Source organism: Pelobates fuscus, chromosome 4 (genome assembly GCF_036172605.1).
Source record: "Pelobates fuscus isolate aPelFus1 chromosome 4, aPelFus1.pri, whole genome shotgun sequence".
NCBI lineage: Eukaryota > Metazoa > Chordata > Amphibia > Anura > Pelobatidae > Pelobates > Pelobates fuscus.
The window spans coordinates 257,762,711-257,785,145 of record NC_086320.1 but is presented as its reverse complement, the minus strand read 5'-3'; the positions used below and the strand labels follow the sequence as shown (position 1 = coordinate 257,785,145).

At 40.2% G+C, this 22,435-nt stretch overlaps 11 non-coding genes across 11 annotated transcripts; all 11 read left to right on the top strand.

Moving 5' to 3' along the window:
- Nucleotides 1–13,876: 13,876 nt before the first annotated feature.
- Nucleotides 13,877–13,962, top strand: TRNAR-UCU (transfer RNA arginine (anticodon UCU)). Its single transcript is given in 2 exon segments — nucleotides 13,877–13,913; nucleotides 13,927–13,962. It is a non-coding gene; the product is annotated as a tRNA-Arg (tRNA).
- Nucleotides 13,963–14,721: 759 nt separating this feature from the next.
- On the top strand, nucleotides 14,722–14,807 carry TRNAR-UCU (transfer RNA arginine (anticodon UCU)). Its single transcript is given in 2 exon segments — nucleotides 14,722–14,758; nucleotides 14,772–14,807. It is a non-coding gene; the product is annotated as a tRNA-Arg (tRNA).
- Nucleotides 14,808–15,567: 760 nt separating this feature from the next.
- TRNAR-UCU (transfer RNA arginine (anticodon UCU)) lies at nucleotides 15,568–15,653 on the top strand. The gene is given in 2 exon segments: nucleotides 15,568–15,604; nucleotides 15,618–15,653. It is a non-coding gene; the product is annotated as a tRNA-Arg (tRNA).
- A 761-nt stretch (nucleotides 15,654–16,414) lies between these two features.
- Nucleotides 16,415–16,500, top strand: TRNAR-UCU (transfer RNA arginine (anticodon UCU)). Its single transcript is given in 2 exon segments — nucleotides 16,415–16,451; nucleotides 16,465–16,500. It is a non-coding gene; the product is annotated as a tRNA-Arg (tRNA).
- A 747-nt stretch (nucleotides 16,501–17,247) lies between these two features.
- Nucleotides 17,248–17,333, top strand: TRNAR-UCU (transfer RNA arginine (anticodon UCU)). The gene is given in 2 exon segments: nucleotides 17,248–17,284; nucleotides 17,298–17,333. It is a non-coding gene; the product is annotated as a tRNA-Arg (tRNA).
- A 759-nt stretch (nucleotides 17,334–18,092) lies between these two features.
- On the top strand, nucleotides 18,093–18,178 carry TRNAR-UCU (transfer RNA arginine (anticodon UCU)). The gene is given in 2 exon segments: nucleotides 18,093–18,129; nucleotides 18,143–18,178. It is a non-coding gene; the product is annotated as a tRNA-Arg (tRNA).
- Nucleotides 18,179–18,938: 760 nt separating this feature from the next.
- Nucleotides 18,939–19,024, top strand: TRNAR-UCU (transfer RNA arginine (anticodon UCU)). The gene is given in 2 exon segments: nucleotides 18,939–18,975; nucleotides 18,989–19,024. It is a non-coding gene; the product is annotated as a tRNA-Arg (tRNA).
- Nucleotides 19,025–19,771: 747 nt separating this feature from the next.
- Nucleotides 19,772–19,857, top strand: TRNAR-UCU (transfer RNA arginine (anticodon UCU)). Its single transcript is given in 2 exon segments — nucleotides 19,772–19,808; nucleotides 19,822–19,857. It is a non-coding gene; the product is annotated as a tRNA-Arg (tRNA).
- Nucleotides 19,858–20,616: 759 nt separating this feature from the next.
- TRNAR-UCU (transfer RNA arginine (anticodon UCU)) lies at nucleotides 20,617–20,702 on the top strand. The gene is given in 2 exon segments: nucleotides 20,617–20,653; nucleotides 20,667–20,702. It is a non-coding gene; the product is annotated as a tRNA-Arg (tRNA).
- Nucleotides 20,703–21,462: 760 nt separating this feature from the next.
- Nucleotides 21,463–21,548, top strand: TRNAR-UCU (transfer RNA arginine (anticodon UCU)). Its single transcript is given in 2 exon segments — nucleotides 21,463–21,499; nucleotides 21,513–21,548. It is a non-coding gene; the product is annotated as a tRNA-Arg (tRNA).
- A 748-nt stretch (nucleotides 21,549–22,296) lies between these two features.
- Nucleotides 22,297–22,382, top strand: TRNAR-UCU (transfer RNA arginine (anticodon UCU)). The gene is given in 2 exon segments: nucleotides 22,297–22,333; nucleotides 22,347–22,382. It is a non-coding gene; the product is annotated as a tRNA-Arg (tRNA).
- The last annotated feature ends 53 nt before the right edge of the window (nucleotides 22,383–22,435 follow it).

Here is a 22,435-nt window from a genome sequence, read left to right as displayed (position 1 = left end):
TCTGTCTTTTAGAGATAGGTAGATCGACAATAAAGTCCATGGCCAAACAGGACCATGGTTTCTCTGGAACCTCCAAGGGTTGCAGGAGTCCACATGGAAGCGTATGGGGTTGTTTGGTTTTAGTACAAACTTCACATGCAGCGATGAACTCCTCAACATCCCTCCGTAAAGTAGACCACCAGAAGTCCTTAGAGATCAAGGCGTAAGTTTTGCGAATACCAGGATGTCCCGCCATCTTGCTATTATGTAAACACTGTAAAAGTTCCAGTTGAAAAGCAGGAGGAACGAAATGACGACCCGCAGGGGTCTGTTTAGGTGCGAGATGTTGCAACTTAATGATCTCGGCCAGTAATGGAGAATGAATCCTGAGATTCGTATTAGCAATGATATTGCACTTCGGAACTATAGAAGAAAGAACTGGTTCAGGTACAGTAGAAGGTTCATATTGGCGAGATAATGCATCGGCTTTAGAGTTTTTAGAACCAGGTCTGTAAGTCAGTACATAATTGAAGTGAGTCAGGAATAAGGACCAACGAGCTTGTCTAGAGGATAAGCGCTTAGCCTCCCCAATATATGACAAGTTTTTGTGGTCTGTCAAAATCGTAATAGGGTGTAGGGTCCCCTCCAACAAATGTCTCCACTCCTTTAAGGCTTTAATGACTGCTAACAGTTCCCTGTCTCCGATGTCATATCTGCTCTCAGCCCCAGAAAGTTTCCTGGAAAAAAAACCACACGGGTGTAATGGTTTATCTACCGCTAATCTTTGTGACAGAACCGCACCTACTCCTGTCTCAGAGGCATCGACCTCGAGTAGAAACGGCAAAGTCGCATCAGGATGGACTAATATTGGAGCAGAAGCAAAAAGTTCTTTGAGCCTCTTGAAAGCAGCAAGAGCTTCAGGAGACCACGTCTTAGTTTCTGCACCCTGTTTGGTCATATTGGTAATGGGCGCAATAATAGACGAGTAACCCTTAATGAAGCGCCTATAATAATTGGAGAAACCAATAAACCTCTGAATAGCCTTGAGTCCCTTAGGTAATGGCCAATCTAAAATAGACTGGAGTTTGTCAGGGTCCATCTTAAAACCTTCCCCAGAAATCACGTAACCAAGAAAATCTATCTGAGACTGATCAAAGCTGCATTTTTCCAATTTACAGTATAGACCATGTTGCAGAAGTTTCTGTAATACCGCTCTGACCTGTCTATGGTGAGTTTCAATCTCCCTAGAGTGTATCAGTATGTCGTCTAGGTAGACAATGACACAATCATGTTGAAACTCCCTAAGTACCTCATTAATCAGATCCTGAAATACTGCAGGAGCATTGCAAAGTCCAAACGGCATAACTGTGTATTCATAGTGACCGTACCGAGTATTGAACGCCGTCATCCACTCGTGTCCCTGCTGGACTCTCACCAAATTATATGCCCCTCTGAGATCTAACTTGGTGAAGATTTTGGAGCCCTTAAGACGATCAAATAACTCGGTAATAAGTGGAATAGGATAGGCATTTCTGACAGTTATTTTATTCAAGCCTCGGTAATCGATACAAGGTCTCAGCGTGCCATCCTTTTTCTTAACGAAAAAGAACCCAGCCCCGGCCGGGGAAGAAGACCTCCTAATGAATCCCTTTTCTAAGTTCTCCCGAATATACTCCTCTAGAACAAAGTTTTCCTGAACAGACAAAGGATATACATGGCCCCTCGGAGGCATAGTCCCAGGTAGGAGCTTAATTTTACAATCAAATGGCCTGTGTGGCGGCAAAGAATCGGCATTCTTCTTGTCAAATACTGCCTTTAAGTCTAGGTAAAGGTCTGGTATCTGTCTTTCTGTGGACTGAATAGGAGTCTCAGGTATGTTAACATTAGCTAATGGAGAAACCTTGCATAAACACCTATCCTGGCAACCCTGGCCCCACGAGAGTATCTCCCCTAACTCCCAATCGATAATAGGGTTATGTTTCTTCAACCATGGGTACCCCAGAACTATGGGAACGGAAGGGGATGAAATGAGCAAAAGAGATAAATTCTCCACGTGTAGGATACCAACATTTAAATCAATGGGTATGGTTTCACGAAAGATAACAGGGTCTAGTAGTGGTCTACCATCTATGGCCTCAACGGCCAAGGGTGTCTCCCTTAGCTGGGATGGGAAATTGTTCTTAATAGCAAAGGCTTGGTCGATAAAATTCTCAGCAGCACCGGAATCTATCAATGCCATAGCCCTTACTACTTCCTTCTCCCAAGTTAAGGAAACTGGTAGCAGAAGCATGTGATCTTTATAATTAGGAGTAGAGGACAAAATAGAAACACCCAAGGCTTGTCCTCTAGAGAGACTTAGGTGCGAGCGTTTCCCGGACGGTTAGGACAGTTCGAGAGTAAATGACCCTTGGCTCCACAATACATACACAAACCCTCTCTTCTCCTGTACTGTCTTTCCTCCTCAGAGAGGCGGGTATAACCTATCTGCATAGGTTCAGGAAGCAAAGATACCGTGGAGTCAGGACTTGGAAAAGCGGGGGCTAACCTAAAAGAAGGTCTCCGGTTCCTCTCTCGAGTGTTCTGTCTCTCTCTTAAACGTTCATCTATACGAGAGATGAACGAAATTAAATCTTCTAAATTCTCAGGGAGTTCTCTGGTAGCAACCTCATCAAGGATTACTTCAGATAGGCCATTCAAAAATACATCCATATACGCCTGCTCATTCCACTTGACTTCTGACGCCAGAGACCTGAACTCTAGTGCATAATCCACCAGTGTTCGGTTCTCCTGTCTCAGGCGCAACAGTAATCTGGCTGCATTAACCTTTCTACCTGGAGGATCAAATGTTCTTCTAAAAGCAGCTACAAATGCGTTATAGTTATACACTAATGGGTTATCGTTCTCCCATAGTGGGTTGGCCCATCTCAGAGCTTTCTCAATAAGTAGGGTGATAATAAATCCTACCTTTGCCCTATCTGTAGGATAAGAGCGGGGTTGCAATTCAAAGTGGATACTAATTTGGTTTAAAAAACCACGACACTTCTCAGGAGTCCCACCATAGCGTACTGGGGGGGTAATGCGAGAAGAAGCACCCACTGTGGCTACCTCTAGACCTAAACTGACAGGAGAAACAGGGGTATTACGTATCTCCTCTGGTGGGTTATTGGCACGAGATAATAGAGCCTGTAGCGCAAGCTCCATCTAATCCATTCTGTGATCCATGGCTTCAAACCTAGGATCAGGAGAAGCCAGCTGACTGTTTGTACTTGCAGGATCCATTGGCCCTGTCGTAATGTCAGGATCGGGACAGGGATCCAACACACAGAGTACAAACAGTAGCCAGATACGTATACCGGACCTTAGAATGGCCGGACTAACGTAAGTAGTACCGTATAGAATGGTCAAAGACAAGCCGAGGTCGAGGGTAACAGAAGACAGGTAAGCGAGAGACAAGCCGAATCAAGGGTAACAGAGATAAGCAGAGTAAGGTAAACAAGCCGGGTCAAAACCAAAAGGGAAATAGAATACACAAGCACTGAGTGACTAGAACAAGCTAGAACCACGACAGGGCAATGAGCTAATGAAGGAAGCTCTGTTAAATACCCTGTTCAGAGCAGTAACCACACCTCCGAGACGTCCTGATTGGTCCTGCAGCAATTGACTGACAGGTCGATCCGGGGGAGTGTCCTGATGATGACTTCCTGCCTAGATGGTGTAAAAGGCATTCACTCCCTCGCGGACGGCCTTGCATGACCGGATAGACCGCGGGGAAGGGAGTCATCAGACCGTCTGGATGGTGGAACAGTTAAGTCTCTACCTCTTTTGGAGGTAGAGACCACAGGTACCCTGACAGTACCCCCCCTCTCAGATACGCCCACCGGGCGGAATGAACCGGGACGAGATGGGAAGCGAGAGTGATACGCCCTGCGGAGACGGGGAGCATGAACATCCTCCTGAGGTACCCAACTCCTCTCCTCAGGACCATATCCCTTCCAATCAACCAGATATTGTACTCTCCCCCGAGAGATTCGAGAATCAATAATAGAGTTGACCTCATACTCCTCCTGACCCTCCACCTGAACGGAGCGAGGAGGGGCTATTGTGGAGGAAAATCTGTTACATATGAGTGGTTTCAGCAATGAAACGTGAAACGAGTTTGGAATGCGTAAGGTATTAGGAAGAGCTAAACGATACGCAACCGGATTGATACGGGTCAGCACCCTGTAGGGTCCAATATACCGAGGAGCGAACTTCATGGAGGGCACTTTTAAACGGATGTTCCTCGTGCTCAGCCATACCCTATCACCTGGAACAAAGACCGGAGCCGCCCTTCTACGTTTATCAGCGTGTTTCTTGACCAACATAGAGTTGTGCACAAGGATTTGTCGAGTTTGATCCCACAACTTCCTCAAATTGGCAACATGAACATCAACCGACGGCACCCCCTGGGAAGGAGAATCCGAAGGAAGAATAGACGGATGAAAACCATAATTCATGAAGAAGGGTCTTGAATGAGTAGAATCGCAAACGAGATTGTTGTGTGCAAACTCCGCCCAAGGAATCAAACCGACCCAATCATCCTGGTGTTCAGAAACAAAGCATCGTAAATATTGTTCAATTTTCTGGTTGGTACGTTCAGCAGCTCCGTTAGACTGAGGATGATAGGCAGAAGAAAAGTTTAATTTAATACCAAGTTGAGAGCAGAAGGACCTCCAAAAACGGGAAACAAATTGGGAGCCTCTGTCCGATACAATTTGAGAGGGTATCCCATGTAGGCGAAAAATCTCTTTGGCGAATATCTCTGCCAATTCGGGAGAAGACGGAAGTTTAGGCAGGGGAATGAAGTGTGCCATCCTAGTAAACCTGTCAACCACGGTGAGGATAACAGTCTGTCTTTTAGAGATAGGTAGATCGACAATAAAGTCCATGGCCAAACAGGACCATGGTTTCTCTGGAACCTCCAAGGGTTGCAGGAGTCCACATGGAAGCGTATGGGGTTGTTTGGTTTTAGTACAAACTTCACATGCAGCGATGAACTCCTCAACATCCCTCCGTAAAGTAGACCACCAGAAGTCCTTAGAGATCAAGGCGTAAGTTTTGCGAATACCAGGATGTCCCGCCATCTTGCTATTATGTAAACACTGTAAAAGTTCCAGTTGAAAAGCAGGAGGAACGAAATGACGACCCGCAGGGGTCTGTTTAGGTGCGAGATGTTGCAACTTAATGATCTCGGCCAGTAATGGAGAATGAATCCTGAGATTCGTATTAGCAATGATATTGCACTTCGGAACTATAGAAGAAAGAACTGGTTCAGGTACAGTAGAAGGTTCATATTGGCGAGATAATGCATCGGCTTTAGAGTTTTTAGAACCAGGTCTGTAAGTCAGTACATAATTGAAGTGAGTCAGGAATAAGGACCAACGAGCTTGTCTAGAGGATAAGCGCTTAGCCTCCCCAATATATGACAAGTTTTTGTGGTCTGTCAAAATCGTAATAGGGTGTAGGGTCCCCTCCAACAAATGTCTCCACTCCTTTAAGGCTTTAATGACTGCTAACAGTTCCCTGTCTCCGATGTCATATCTGCTCTCAGCCCCAGAAAGTTTCCTGGAAAAAAAACCACACGGGTGTAATGGTTTATCTACCGCTAATCTTTGTGACAGAACCGCACCTACTCCTGTCTCAGAGGCATCGACCTCGAGTAGAAACGGCAAAGTCGCATCAGGATGGACTAATATTGGAGCAGAAGCAAAAAGTTCTTTGAGCCTCTTGAAAGCAGCAAGAGCTTCAGGAGACCACGTCTTAGTTTCTGCCCCCTGTTTGGTCATATTGGTAATGGGCGCAATAATAGACGAGTAATCCTTAATGAAGCGCCTATAATAATTGGAGAAACCAATAAACCTCTGAATAGCCTTGAGTCCCTTAGGTAATGGCCAATCTAAAATAGACTGGAGTTTGTCAGGGTCCATCTTAAAACCTTCCCCAGAAATCACGTAACCAAGAAAATCTATCTGAGACTGATCAAAGCTGCATTTTTCCAATTTACAGTATAGACCATGTTGCAGAAGTTTCTGTAATACCGCTCTGACCTGTCTATGGTGAGTTTCAATCTCCCTAGAGTGTATCAGTATGTCGTCTAGGTAGACAATGACACAATCATGTTGAAACTCCCTAAGTACCTCATTAATCAGATCCTGAAATACTGCAGGAGCATTGCAAAGTCCAAACGGCATAACTGTGTATTCATAGTGACCGTACCGAGTATTGAACGCCGTCATCCACTCGTGTCCCTGCTGGACTCTCACCAAATTATATGCCCCTCTGAGATCTAACTTGGTGAAGATTTTGGAGCCCTTAAGACGATCAAATAACTCGGTAATAAGTGGAATAGGATAGGCATTTCTGACAGTTATTTTATTCAAGCCTCGGTAATCGATACAAGGTCTCAGCGTGCCATCCTTTTTCTTAACGAAAAAGAACCCAGCCCCGGCCGGGGAAGAAGACCTCCTAATGAATCCCTTTTCTAAGTTCTCCCGAATATACTCCTCTAGAACAAAGTTTTCCTGAACAGACAAAGGATATACATGGCCCCTCGGAGGCATAGTCCCAGGTAGGAGCTTAATTTTACAATCAAATGGCCTGTGTGGCGGCAAAGAATCGGCATTCTTCTTGTCAAATACTGCCTTTAAGTCTAGGTAAAGGTCTGGTATCTGTCTTTCTGTGGACTGAATAGGAGTCTCAGGTATGTTAACATTAGCTAATGGAGAAACCTTGCATAAACACCTATCCTGGCAACCCTGGCCCCACGAGAGTATCTCCCCTAACTCCCAATCGATAATAGGGTTATGTTTCTTCAACCATGGGTACCCCAGAACTATGGGAACGGAAGGGGATGAAATGAGCAAAAGAGATAAATTCTCCACGTGTAGGATACCAACATTTAAATCAATGGGTATGGTTTCACGAAAGATAACAGGGTCTAGTAGTGGTCTACCATCTATGGCCTCAACGGCCAAGGGTGTCTCCCTTAGCTGGGATGGGAAATTGTTCTTAATAGCAAAGGCTTGGTCGATAAAATTCTCAGCAGCACCGGAATCTATCAATGCCATAGCCCTTACTACTTCCTTCTCCCAAGTTAAGGAAACTGGTAGCAGAAGCATGTGATCTTTATAATTAGGAGTAGAGGACAAAATAGAAACACCCAAGGCTTGTCCTCTAGAGAGACTTAGGTGCGAGCGTTTCCCGGACGGTTAGGACAGTTCGAGAGTAAATGACCCTTGGCTCCACAATACATACACAAACCCTCTCTTCTCCTGTACTGTCTTTCCTCCTCAGAGAGGCGGGTATAACCTATCTGCATAGGTTCAGGAAGCAAAGATACCGTGGAGTCAGGACTTGGAAAAGCGGGGGCTAACCTAAAAGAAGGTCTCCGGTTCCTCTCTCGAGTGTTCTGTCTCTCTCTTAAACGTTCATCTATACGAGAGATGAACGAAATTAAATCTTCTAAATTCTCAGGGAGTTCTCTGGTAGCAACCTCATCAAGGATTACTTCAGATAGGCCATTCAAAAATACATCCATATACGCCTGCTCATTCCACTTGACTTCTGACGCCAGAGACCTGAACTCTAGTGCATAATCCACCAGTGTTCGGTTCTCCTGTCTCAGGCGCAACAGTAATCTGGCTGCATTAACCTTTCTACCTGGAGGATCAAATGTTCTTCTAAAAGCAGCTACAAATGCGTTATAGTTATACACTAATGGGTTATCGTTCTCCCATAGTGGGTTGGCCCATCTCAGAGCTTTCTCAATAAGTAGGGTGATAATAAATCCTACCTTTGCCCTATCTGTAGGATAAGAGCGGGGTTGCAATTCAAAGTGGATACTAATTTGGTTTAAAAAACCACGACACTTCTCAGGAGTCCCACCATAGCGTACTGGGGGGGTAATGCGAGAAGAAGCACCCACTGTGGCTACCTCTAGACCTAAACTGACAGGAGAAACAGGGGTATTACGTATCTCCTCTGGTGGGTTATTGGCACGAGATAATAGAGCCTGTAGCGCAAGCGCCATCTAATCCATTCTGTGATCCATGGCTTCAAACCTAGGATCAGGAGAAGCCAGCTGACTGTTTGTACTTGCAGGATCCATTGGCCCTGTCGTAATGTCAGGATCGGGACAGGGATCCAACACACAGAGTACAAACAGTAGCCAGATACGTATACCGGACCTTAGAATGGCCGGACTAACGTAAGTAGTACCTTATAGAATGGTCAAAGACAAGCCGAGGTCGAGGGTAACAGAAGACAGGTAAGCGAGAGACAAGCCGAATCAAGGGTAACAGAGATAAGCAGAGTAAGGTAAACAAGCCGGGTCAAAACCAAAAGGGAAATAGAATACACAAGCACTGAGTGACTAGAACAAGCTAGAACCACGACAGGGCAATGAGCTAATGAAGGAAGCTCTGTTAAATACCCTGTTCAGAGCAGTAACCACACCTCCGAGACGTCCTGATTGGTCCTGCAGCAATTGACTGACAGGTCGATCCGGGGGAGTGTCCTGATGATGACTTCCTGCCTAGATGGTGTAAAAGGCATTCACTCCCTCGCGGACGGCCTTGCATGACCGGATAGACCGCGGGGAAGGGAGTCATCAGACCGTCTGGATGGTGGAACAGTTAAGTCTCTACCTCTTTTGGAGGTAGAGACCACAGGTACCCTGACAATATGAGCTTTAGTTTGTGTGGAATGTGGACCCCCAGATATTTGATTGAGGTATGTTGCCAAGTAAATTTAAACCTTGTCTTTAGTTGGTTGTTTAGGAATTTAGTGGAGTGTAGAGGCATAAGGTCGCATTTTGTGATATTTGCTTGGAAATTGGATAATTTCCCATAAAGCTCCATTTCGGATATGATGGTTGGAATTGTGGAAAGTGGGTTAGAGATTGTGAAGAGGAGGTCATCTGCAAATGCCATGACTTTGTATTCCTGATTATCTACTTTGAGGCCTTTGATCTTTGGATTGTCTCTTATTCCTTGAAGAAATGGTTCAATGATGAGTATGAAAAGGAGGGGTGACAGAGGGCAACCCTGTCTTGTCCCATTTGTGATTGGGACCGGTTGTGAGAGTTGACCATTTATACGTATGCGCGCCGTGGGCTTGGAGTAGATTGCTGCTATCCACTCCATCCAACGAGGCCCAAAACCCAGAGCAAGCATTGTGTGGGTGAGTAAAGACCAGTTGACCCTATCAAAGGCCTTTTCTGCGTCTATTGCAAGTATTGAGCTGTGTATATTGTGGGTATGGGCCCAATGAATTAGATTAATTATTTTCATTGTGTTATTTTTTGCTTCCCTGCCAGGGACAAAACCTGCTTGATCCTGGTGGATCAGGTTCGGAAGGAATGCTTTGAGTCTGGTCGCCATAATCTTAGTTAGTATTTTTAGATCAATGTTTATTAGGGAAATTGGTCTATAATTGCCACATACTGTTGGATCTTTGCCCGGTTTCGGGATGAGAGTGATTGTGGCTTCCAATGATGCTTTAGGTATTTGGTGAGATAGGTTTCGAGTGTTAAATGCCTCTGCAAAGGGGCACGCTAGTATTGAGGCAAACGTTTTATAATATTTCCCTGTGTATCCGTCTGGGCCTGGGCTCTTACCTATGGGTAGTGATTTGACCACATTATTAAATTCTTCAGGTGTGATGGGTTCGTCCAGAAAGGAAACCTCATTAGATGGGATTGTTCTCTTGATTCTAGGGGTTAAGTATGCAAGAATTTCCTCTCTGGACGGTTGGACCTTGGATATGTTATAAAGATTGGAGTAGAATTTTTTAAATTCGCCCATTATATCTGGCATGTTTTTAGTCAGTGTCCCTGAATCCATTTTGATTTCGGGGATAAAAGTAGATTGTTTGGCTGGTTTCAATGATTGTGCGAGTAATTTACCTGCTTTCCCTCCTTTTTCGTAATAAAGATGTTTTGTTAGGGATATTTTGCGTTTAGCGTGTAGTTGTAGTGTAGTCGTGAGTTCTGATCTTTTTGAACTGATCAATTTATACGTGTCGAGGGAAGAATTGTTATCTTGGTGTGTAGTTTCTAAAGATTTTAGTTCTCTTGTCAATTGGGCAATTCTTTGTTCTCTAGAACGTTTGGTTGCGGATGCAATTTTGATAAGTTCCCCTCTCATTACAGCTTTATGAGCTTCCCATGTGATTGGTGGGGCTATGTCAGGCCGTGTGTTCTCCTCAAAGTAAGCACTGGCAGCCTTTGTGATACGTGTTATGTTATCTGTGTCATTTAGTAAGAGGTCGTTTAGTTTCCATTGAGTGGAAGGATGATGTAAATGTGGGAGTTTTAGTGACAGTGTCAGCGGTGCATGATCAGACCAAGTGATTGGACCATATGTAGCAGCTGTAGCTAGAGTCAGATATCTGTGCTGAAGAAATAAAGAGTCAATACGAGTATATGTGCAAGTGGGAGGGGAGTAAAAGGAGTAGTCTTTTCGTGTAGGATGTAACATCCTCCAGCAGTCAAATAACTGTGCCTCTAGTAGCGTAGAGTTTATTTGTTTCCTAATTTGTGTCGTGTGGGGTTGTAATTTGGCCGTGGAGTCTAAGTTCCCATCTAGTGAGACGTTTATGTCCCCTCCTATTATTAGGATACCCTCTTGAAAGTCTGATAGCTTGTGAAGGATTTTTTTTTAAAAAATTGGTTCTGTTTTTTGTTGGGTGCATAAAGGTTGGCTAATGTAAAAGGAACCGAACCTATAACCCCTTTTACAAACAAGAACCTACCCGAATCGTCAGTTAATTGCTCCTGAAAGGTGAACAGAGTGTGTTTACCTATCAGTATCGCAACTCCTCGTGATTTAGATTCTGAATAATGACCATAAAATCCCTGAGGATAATCTTTGTTGCGTATTTTTGTGTTTGTACCCTTACGCAAGTGTGTTTCCTGTATGAAAACGATGTCTGCTTTCTGTCTTTGAAAGTCAGATAGTGCTATGGACCTTTTTTCAGGAGTGTTGAGGCCTTTGGCGTTTTGAGTTAGTATGACAATTGATGCCATCATTTGTGATCTGGTCTTAGTAGTTGGGTAGTGAGGCTAATTGGACCTTTTGGGGAATAGAGGTATATTGGTTTTATATATACCTTTCTTGTGTGAGGTCGTGATAACTGGAGAATGTCTAGCGTGAACACAGTAATTGAGTGAGGCTTCCCTATTCTTCAGATAACTGTAATAGTAATTATACACTTGGAAATGTAGCACACTTAGACACAATTAATCTCAATACCAGCAGGTTGTCTAATGTTAACACACTTAAACAAATATCACAGCGCACTAAAAATAAAAAGACTAATAAGTAAAATGAAAAGAAAACATACAAACAAAACCTTGGTTAACAAATGATTGCAGTAATATTGCTTTTGTTGTAAGTCAGGATTGCACTCTAGAAGTTATAGTGACGCCTGAACCTATGGAATTAACGTATGTAGGTAAACAAATTTCAAGGATGTTACAGCAATACTGAACAGGGGGGGGGGGAGGGAGATTGCGGGAGTTAGATAGGGGTGGACGAGGAGGAGAGAGGAGGAGATGGAAGGGTATGGAGGAGGTAAAGGGGTGATGAGTTATGAGGTAGGAGTTAGGGGGTGTCTGCTTTTCCCGGCGGCGGGGATTCTCTCAGTTCATGAGAGTGGGGGCAATCTATCGTGACGCAACCGATAGATGCCTGTTTGTGAATGGGGGATCGATGTGCCAATACCAAGGGTAAGGATCCCGGACCATCCAATCTTTTAGTATTTGACAATAGAGTAGACTTATGGAGACTAGCGTTTAGATCTATCGAACAGAGAATTTAGTTATACGGAGGAAAGAGCTAATTAACTAATGGTATCAGCGGAGAAAGGTTTAGGAAGAGGAGGTATGGAGATAAGTGAGAGAAGGAGGAAAAGAAACCGGCATGTGTACTGTTCACAATTTACATGTCTCTTAACCATAACCTATCTCGTATACATCAGCTGATACACAAAATCTGTCGTATTTACAATTCGCTAGGATTGCATTCAATCACTTTTCGAGTTTGAGATTAACATTAACAGTTTTTCCGACATACATTATTTTATATACAACCTGTCCTCATTTGTGGAGTCTGAGTGGCTTGGTTAAGTGAAACTTTCTTAGATTAGGCTGGATAGTCCAATTTAAGTTCAAGACTGGTATCTTCGATATTGTAGGTAAACGCTTGTGGTTTAAATCGAACATCATTGTTGATTGGAGAGCTGTCTGAAGGATGTTGGATAAAAGTGACTGAGATTTTCATCTGAACAGCTGCGGGTATGAGAGGAGAGGTTGTTGTAAATAGTTGTCATCCATATCTGGATACGGAGCAATGAGAGTCAATTTGTGATTTTCTGGCTTGTTTCTGTAAATAGTAAGAGACTTAGGGGTATAGTATGAGATGTGCAAGGGGCCCAAACTCCCTTATTCAGGGGATTGCATGGTACGGAGGTTGACATTGTCTGTTGGAATCCTTGATCTCTGTTGTGGTGAGACAAATCGTTGGTCATTTCTTCTTTTTTTGGCAGTTGTGACCCATTGTTGTCTTTGAGGGAGAATTGCTGTATCCTGTTGCGGATGTATCCCGTTCCAATCCATGACATTGGTGACAGGTAAGTCGAGTGCTTGAAGGAATGGGGGAACATCCAGTATAGATGAGATTGACAGCAGGTTTCCCTTGTGATTCACTATTAGGGCAAAAGGGAACCCCCAACGGTATTTAATATTTCTGTTCCTGAGATGTTCAGTAACTGGTTTTAAGGCTCTACGTGCCTGTAGAGTGTACCGGGAAAGGTCCGGGTATATCTGCACTGGATGCCCATGAAAAAGGAGAGGTTGAGAGGTGTCTCTTAGAGATTTTAAAATATTCTCCTTTATTGAGAAGTAATGAATCCTGCAGATGGCGTCTCTGGGGGTTTCAGGTGAAAGGCCCCTAGGACGCAGGGATCGGTGGGCCCTATCCATTAAAATTCTATTGTCACTTTGTTCTCCCAGTATTAGGTTAAAGAGTTCTGTTAAAATTACCTCTATGTTCTCACCTTGAGATTCTGGTAGGCCTCTGATTCGCAGATTGATCCTTCTCCCACGATTATCAAGATCGTCTAAGTGCCTCTGTGTGGATGCTAGATGCAGGGAGTGGGAGTCTATTGTAGTTGTAATATTGGTTAATTGAGCTTGGATTATGTCTCTTTCTTCTTCTAGATCCACCACTCTGAGATTCAGCTGGCGGACCTCTGTGCCTATCGCCTCCATTTTCGTATGGAACGTGGCTTCTAATTTTCCCATTGTGGTTTGTAGATCGTTTTTCATACTTTGTAAATCCATTTTCGAAGGCAAGTTTTTCAGCAATGTACGAATGTCTGCCTCATTAGTTGTGTCGGAGGAGATGTGTGATATTTCTGAGGCTGAGGGGCTGCTCGGTTGCGGATCTGTGTCCGCCGTTACGAGAGGGGACGCCGCGGCCTCCTCCCCGCGATCAGGATTTTCTTTAAAGTATCGGGTTAATGTTCCCGATTTCGCGGAAGGTGTTTTCCCTGATTGCCCCTGAGTAGTACCTTGCTTCTTCTGATTGCCCATTTCGTTTATTGGTCTCCGATTATAGTGGATTGGTGTCCGGGTCCTTTGGAGCTAATTCAGCATGCGTCCATTAGGCTCCGCAGTCGGCCACGCCCCATTTTTCCATTTTCTGATCAATCCAAAAACACTGCATAACCTTTGAATTTTTTTTAAAAAGAGATCTTTTTTTTTAATTGCCAGTGGCGTAAAAGAGTATATTACAATTTGACTGTTTATCGCTCTAGCTATTTTTTTTTCGATGACATTCCTTATGCAAGTAGATGAGGCTCTGTGGCGCAATGGATAGCGCATTGGACTTCTAGTGTATTGAAGGCATTCAAAGGTTGTGGGTTTGAGTCCCACCAGAGTCGTCGTGTTTTGCTAACAAAGCAGACAAACCTTTGTAAGAAATACTCCTTCAATACTACAACTACAACATGAAAAACAATGTTAACAAATCTCTAACATAGGTGGTTAACTAGATGCATTCAGAAGGGATCTTAGAATAAGAAGTTAAGAAAGTTGAATAAATATTACCAACAATTACATTTAAATTAATAATGATGGAAACCTGAGCTTAATGTATCACAGTACACTTTGATTCTCCATTTATATTAAAGGACTCAAAGAGCTGTTCCCCTTAAACCATGGATGTCAGCTCATATCGTTAGGTGCAAATCAGAAACATCTTGCCCAAATTCCAGAAACTTTTTATTAGTTAAGAAAAAAAAGTACAGAGCTTTCTACCAAAGACCACTTAACATGTCTGTATGGCCTTCTTTTGTCACTATTGGCAGTAAGTTGTACCAGGAAAAGGAAAGGGATGAAAATGTTGTAATTTATGTTGTTAAATGGAAATCTCAACATATAAAAAGAAGTCAAAATTTCTGATTCGTCCACCAAAGAACACTTCAGAAACTTTTGACAGTTTTAATATCTTTGTCAGCTTAAACATTTAACACATTTTCCATTTTCTGATCAATCCAAAAACACTGCATAACCTTTGAATTTTTTTAAAAAGAGATCTTTTTTTTTTTTAATTGCCAGTGGCGTAAAAGAGTATATTACATTTTGACTGTTTATCGCTCTAGCTATTTTTTTTCGATGACCTTCCATATACAAGCAGATGAGGCTCTGTGGCGCAATGGATAGCGCATTGGACTTCTAGTGTATTGAAGGCATTCAAAGGTTGTGGGTTCGAGTCCCACCAGAGTCGTCGTGTTTTGCTAACAAAGCAGACAAACCTTTGTAAGAAATACTCCTTCAATACTACAACTACAACATGAAAAACAATCTTAACAAATCTCTAACATATGTGGTTAACCAGATGCATTCAGAAGGGATCTTAGAATAAGAAGTTAAGAAAGTTGAATAAATATTACCAACAATTACATTTAAATTAATAATGATGGAAACCTGAGCTTAATGTATCACAGTACACTTTGATTCTCCATTTATATTAAAGGACTCAAAGAGTTGTTCCCCTTAAACCATGGATGTCAGCTCATATCGTTAGGTGCAAATCAGAAACATCTTGCCCAAATTCCAGAAACTTTTTATTAGTTAAGAAAAAAAAAGTACAGAGCTTTCTACCAAAGACCACTTAACATGTCTGTACGGCCTTCTTTTGTCACTATTGGCAGTAAGTTGTACCAGGAAAAGGAAAGGGATGAAAATGTTGTAATTTATGTTGTTAAATGGAAATCTCAACATATAAAAAGAAGTCAAAATTTCTGATTCGTCCACCAAAGAACACTTCAGAAACTTTTGACAGTTTTAATATCTTTGTCAGCTTAAACATTTAACACATTTTCCATTTTCTGATCAATCCAAAAACACTGCATAACCTTTGAATTTTTTTAAAAAGAGATCTTTTTTTTTTTTAATTGCCAGTGGCGTAAAAGAGTATATTACATTTTGACTGTTTATCGCTCTAGCTATTTTTTTTCGATGACCTTCCATATACAAGCAGATGAGGCTCTGTGGCGCAATGGATAGCGCATTGGACTTCTAGTGTATTGAAGGCATTCAAAGGTTGTGGGTTCGAGTCCCACCAGAGTCGTCGTGTTTTGCTAACAAAGCAGACAAACCTTTGTAAGAAATACTCCATCAATACTACAACTACAACATGAAAAACAATCTTAACAAATCTCTAACATAGGTGGTTAACTAGATGCATTCAGAAGGGATCTTAGAATAAGAAGTTAAGAAAGTTGAATAAATATTACCAACAATTACATTTAAATTAATAATGATGGCAACCTGAGCTTAATGTATCACAGTACACTTTGATTCTCCATTTATATTAAAGGACTCAAAGAGCTGTTCCCCTTAAACCATGGATGTCAGCTCATATCGTTAGGTGCAAATCAGAAACATCTTGCCCAAATTCCAGAAACTTTTTATTAGTTAAGAAAAAAAAAGTACAGAGCGTTCTACCAAAGACCACTTAACATGTCTGTATGGCCTTCTTTTGTCACTATTGGCAGTAAGTTGTACCAGGAAAAGGAAAGGGATGAAAATGTTGTAATTTATGTTGTTAAATGGAAATCTCAACATATAAAAAGAAGTCAAAATTTCTGATTCGTCCACCAAAGAACACTTCAGAAACTTTTGACAGTTTTAATATCTTTGTCAGCTTAAACATTTAACACATTTTCCATTTTCTGATCAATCCAAAAACACTGCATAACCTTTGAATTTTTTTAAAAAGAGATCTTTTTTTTTTTTTAATTGCCAGTGGCGTAAAAGAGTATATTACATTTTGACTGTTTATCGCTCTAGCTATTTTTTTTCGATGACCTTCCATATACAAGCAGATGAGGCTCTGTGGCGCAATGGATAGCGCATTGGTCTTCTAGTGTATTGAAGGCATTCAAAGGTTGTGGGTTCGAGTCCCACCAGAGTCGTTGTGTTTTGCTAACAAAGCAGACAAACCTTTGTAAGAAATACTCCTTCAAGACATGAAAAACAATCTTAACAAATCTCTAACATAGGTGGTTAACTAGATGCATTCAGAAGGGATCTTAGAATAAGAAGTTAAGAAAGTTGAATAAATATTACCAACAATTACATTTAAATTAATAATGATGGAAACCTGAGCTTAATGTATCACAGTACACTTTGATTCTCCATTTATATTAAAGGACTCAAAGAGCTGTTCCCCTTAAACCATGGATGTCAGCTCATATCGTTAGGTGCAAATCAGAAACATCTTGCCCAAATTCCAGAAACTTTTTATTAGTTAAGAAAAAAAAAGTACAGAGCTTTCTACCAAAGACCACTTAACATGTCTGTATGGCCTTCTTTTGTCACTATTGGCAGTAAGTTGTACCAGGAAAAGGAAAGGGATGAAAATGTTGTAATTTATGTTGTTAAATGGAAATCTCAACATATAAAAAGAAGTCAAAATGTCTGATTCGTCCACCAAAGAACACTTCAGAAACTTTTGACAGTTTTAATATCTTTGTCAGCTTAAACATTTAACACATTTTCCATTTTCTGATCAATCCAAAAACACTGCATAACCTTTGAATTTTTTTAAAAAGAGATCCTTTTTTTTTTAATTGCCAGTGGCGTAAAAGAGTATATTACATTTTGACTGTTTATCGCTCTAGCTATTTTTTTTCGATGACCTTCCATATACAAGCAGATGAGGCTCTGTGGCGCAATGGATAGCGCATTGGACTTCTAGTGTATTGAAGGCATTCAAAGGTTGTGGGTTCGAGTCCCACCAGAGTCGTCGTGTTTTGCTAACAAAGCAGACAAACCTTTGTAAGAAATACTCCATCAATACTACAACTACAACATGAAAAACAATCTTAACAAATCTCTAACATAGGTGGTTAACTAGATGCATTCAGAAGGGATCTTAGAATAAGAAGTTAAGAAAGTTGAATAAATATTACCAACAATTACATTTAAATTAATAATGATGGAAACCTGAGCTTAATGTATCACAGTACACTTTGATTCTCCATTTATATTAAAGGACTCAAAGAGCTGTTCCCCTTAAACCATGGATGTCAGCTCATATCGTTAGGTGCAAATCAGAAACATCTTGCCCAAATTCCAGAAACTTTTTATTAGTTAAGAAAAAAAAAGTACAGAGCTTTCTACCAAAGACCACTTAACATGTCTGTATGGCCTTCTTTTGTCACTATTGGCAGTAAGTTGTACCAGGAAAAGGAAAGGGATGAAAATGTTGTAATTTATGTTGTTAAATGGAAATCTCAACATATAAAAAGAAGTCAAAATGTCTGATTCGTCCACCAAAGAACACTTCAGAAACTTTTGACAGTTTTAATATCTTTGTCAGCTTAAACATTTAACACATTTTCCATTTTCTGATCAATCCAAAAACACTGCATAACCTTTGAATTTTTTTAAAAAGAGATCCTTTTTTTTTTAATTGCCAGTGGCGTAAAAGAGTATATTACATTTTGACTGTTTATCGCTCTAGCTATTTTTTTTCGATGACCTTCCATATACAAGCAGATGAGGCTCTGTGGCGCAATGGATAGCGCATTGGACTTCTAGTGTATTGAAGGCATTCAAAGGTTGTGGGTTCGAGTCCCACCAGAGTCGTCGTGTTTTGCTAACAAAGCAGACAAACCTTTGTAAGAAATACTCCATCAATACTACAACTACAACATGAAAAACAATCTTAACAAATCTCTAACATAGGTGGTTAACTAGATGCATTCAGAAGGGATCTTAGAATAAGAAGTTAAGAAAGTTGAATAAATATTACCAACAATTACATTTAAATTAATAATGATGGCAACCTGAGCTTAATGTATCACAGTACACTTTGATTCTCCATTTATATTAAAGGACTCAAAGAGCTGTTCCCCTTAAACCATGGATGTCAGCTCATATCGTTAGGTGCAAATCAGAAACATCTTGCCCAAATTCCAGAAACTTTTTATTAGTTAAGAAAAAAAAAGTACAGAGCGTTCTACCAAAGACCACTTAACATGTCTGTATGGCCTTCTTTTGTCACTATTGGCAGTAAGTTGTACCAGGAAAAGGAAAGGGATGAAAATGTTGTAATTTATGTTGTTAAATGGAAATCTCAACATATAAAAAGAAGTCAAAATTTCTGATTCGTCCACCAAAGAACACTTCAGAAACTTTTGACAGTTTTAATATCTTTGTCAGCTTAAACATTTAACACATTTTCCATTTTCTGATCAATCCAAAAACACTGCATAACCTTTGAATTTTTTTAAAAAGAGATCTTTTTTTTTTTTAATTGCCAGTGGCGTAAAAGAGTATATTACATTTTGACTGTTTATCGCTCTAGCTATTTTTTTTCGATGACCTTCCATATACAAGCAGATGAGGCTCTGTGGCGCAATGGATAGCGCATTGGTCTTCTAGTGTATTGAAGGCATTCAAAGGTTGTGGGTTCGAGTCCCACCAGAGTCGTTGTGTTTTGCTAACAAAGCAGACAAACCTTTGTAAGAAATACTCCTTCAAGACATGAAAAACAATCTTAACAAATCTCTAACATAGGTGGTTAACTAGATGCATTCAGAAGGGATCTTAGAATAAGAAGTTAAGAAAGTTGAATAAATATTACCAACAATTACATTTAAATTAATAATGATGGAAACCTGAGCTTAATGTATCACAGTACACTTTGATTCTCCATTTATATTAAAGGACTCAAAGAGCTGTTCCCCTTAAACCATGGATGTCAGCTCATATCGTTAGGTGCAAATCAGAAACATCTTGCCCAAATTCCAGAAACTTTTTATTAGTTAAGAAAAAAAAAGTACAGAGCTTTCTACCAAAGACCACTTAACATGTCTGTATGGCCTTCTTTTGTCACTATTGGCAGTAAGTTGTACCAGGAAAAGGAAAGGGATGAAAATGTTGTAATTTATGTTGTTAAATGGAAATCTCAACATATAAAAAGAAGTCAAAATGTCTGATTCGTCCACCAAAGAACACTTCAGAAACTTTTGACAGTTTTAATATCTTTGTCAGCTTAAACATTTAACACATTTTCCATTTTCTGATCAATCCAAAAACACTGCATAACCTTTGAATTTTTTTAAAAAGAGATCCTTTTTTTTTTAATTGCCAGTGGCGTAAAAGAGTATATTACATTTTGACTGTTTATCGCTCTAGCTATTTTTTTTCGATGACCTTCCATATACAAGCAGATGAGGCTCTGTGGCGCAATGGATAGCGCATTGGACTTCTAGTGTATTGAAGGCATTCAAAGGTTGTGGGTTCGAGTCCCACCAGAGTCGTCGTGTTTTGCTAACAAAGCAGACAAACCTTTGTAAGAAATACTCCATCAATACTACAACTACAACATGAAAAACAATCTTAACAAATCTCTAACATAGGTGGTTAACTAGATGCATTCAGAAGGGATCTTAGAATAAGAAGTTAAGAAAGTTGAATAAATATTACCAACAATTACATTTAAATTAATAATGATGGAAACCTGAGCTTAATGTATCACAGTACACTTTGATTCTCCATTTATATTAAAGGACTCAAAGAGCTGTTCCCCTTAAACCATGGATGTCAGCTCATATCGTTAGGTGCAAATCAGAAACATCTTGCCCAAATTCCAGAAACTTTTTATTAGTTAAGAAAAAAAAAGTACAGAGCTTTCTACCAAAGACCACTTAACATGTCTGTATGGCCTTCTTTTGTCACTATTGGCAGTAAGTTGTACCAGGAAAAGGAAAGGGATGAAAATGTTGTAATTTATGTTGTTAAATGGAAATCTCAACATATAAAAAGAAGTCAAAATGTCTGATTCGTCCACCAAAGAACACTTCAGAAACTTTTGACAGTTTTAATATCTTTGTCAGCTTAAACATTTAACACATTTTCCATTTTCTGATCAATCCAAAAACACTGCATAACCTTTGAATTTTTTTAAAAAGAGATCCTTTTTTTTTTAATTGCCAGTGGCGTAAAAGAGTATATTACATTTTGACTGTTTATCGCTCTAGCTATTTTTTTTCGATGACCTTCCATATACAAGCAGATGAGGCTCTGTGGCGCAATGGATAGCGCATTGGACTTCTAGTGTATTGAAGGCATTCAAAGGTTGTGGGTTCGAGTCCCACCAGAGTCGTCGTGTTTTGCTAACAAAGCAGACAAACCTTTGTAAGAAATACTCCATCAATACTACAACTACAACATGAAAAACAATCTTAACAAATCTCTAACATAGGTGGTTAACTAGATGCATTCAGAAGGGATCTTAGAATAAGAAGTTAAGAAAGTTGAATAAATATTACCAACAATTACATTTAAATTAATAATGATGGCAACCTGAGCTTAATGTATCACAGTACACTTTGATTCTCCATTTATATTAAAGGACTCAAAGAGCTGTTCCCCTTAAACCATGGATGTCAGCTCATATCGTTAGGTGCAAATCAGAAACATCTTGCCCAAATTCCAGAAACTTTTTATTAGTTAAGAAAAAAAAAGTACAGAGCGTTCTACCAAAGACCACTTAACATGTCTGTATGGCCTTCTTTTGTCACTATTGGCAGTAAGTTGTACCAGGAAAAGGAAAGGGATGAAAATGTTGTAATTTATGTTGTTAAATGGAAATCTCAACATATAAAAAGAAGTCAAAATTTCTGATTCGTCCACCAAAGAACACTTCAGAAACTTTTGACAGTTTTAATATCTTTGTCAGCTTAAACATTTAACACATTTTCCATTTTCTGATCAATCCAAAAACACTGCATAACCTTTGAATTTTTTTAAAAAGAGATCTTTTTTTTTTTTAATTGCCAGTGGCGTAAAAGAGTATATTACATTTTGACTGTTTATCGCTCTAGCTATTTTTTTTCGATGACCTTCCATATACAAGCAGATGAGGCTCTGTGGCGCAATGGATAGCGCATTGGTCTTCTAGTGTATTGAAGGCATTCAAAGGTTGTGGGTTCGAGTCCCACCAGAGTCGTTGTGTTTTGCTAACAAAGCAGACAAACCTTTGTAAGAAATACTCCTTCAAGACATGAAAAACAATCTTAACAAATCTCTAACATAGGTGGTTAACTAGATGCATTCAGAAGGGATCTTAGAATAAGAAGTTAAGAAAGTTGAATAAATATTACCAACAATTACATTTAAATTAATAATGATGGAAACCTGAGCTTAATGTATCACAGTACACTTTGATTCTCCATTTATATTAAAGGACTCAAAGAGCTGTTCCCCTTAAACCATGGATGTCAGCTCATATCGTTAGGTGCAAATCAGAAACATCTTGCCCAAATTCCAGAAACTTTTTATTAGTTAAGAAAAAAAAAGTACAGAGCTTTCTACCAAAGACCACTTAACATGTCTGTATGGCCTTCTTTTGTCACTATTGGCAGTAAGTTGTACCAGGAAAAGGAAAGGGATGAAAATGTTGTAATTTATGTTGTTAAATGGAAATCTCAACATATAAAAAGAAGTCAAAATTTCTGATTCGTCCACCAAAGAACACTTCAGAAACTTTTGACAGTTTTAATATCTTTGTCAGCTTAAACATTTAACACATTTTCCATTTTCTGATCAATCCAAAAACACTGCATAACCTTTGAATTTTTTTAAAAAGAGATCTTTTTTTTTTTTAATTGCCAGTGGCGTAAAAGAGTATATTACATTTTGACTGTTTATCGCTCTAGCTATTTTTTTTCGATGACCTTCCATATACAAGCAGATGAGGCTCTGTGGCGCAATGGATAGCGCATTGGTCTTCTAGTGTATTGAAGGCATTCAAAGGTTGTGGGTTCGAGTCCCACCAGAGTCGTTGTGTTTTGCTAACAAAGCAGACAAACCTTTGTAAGAAATACTCCTTCAAGA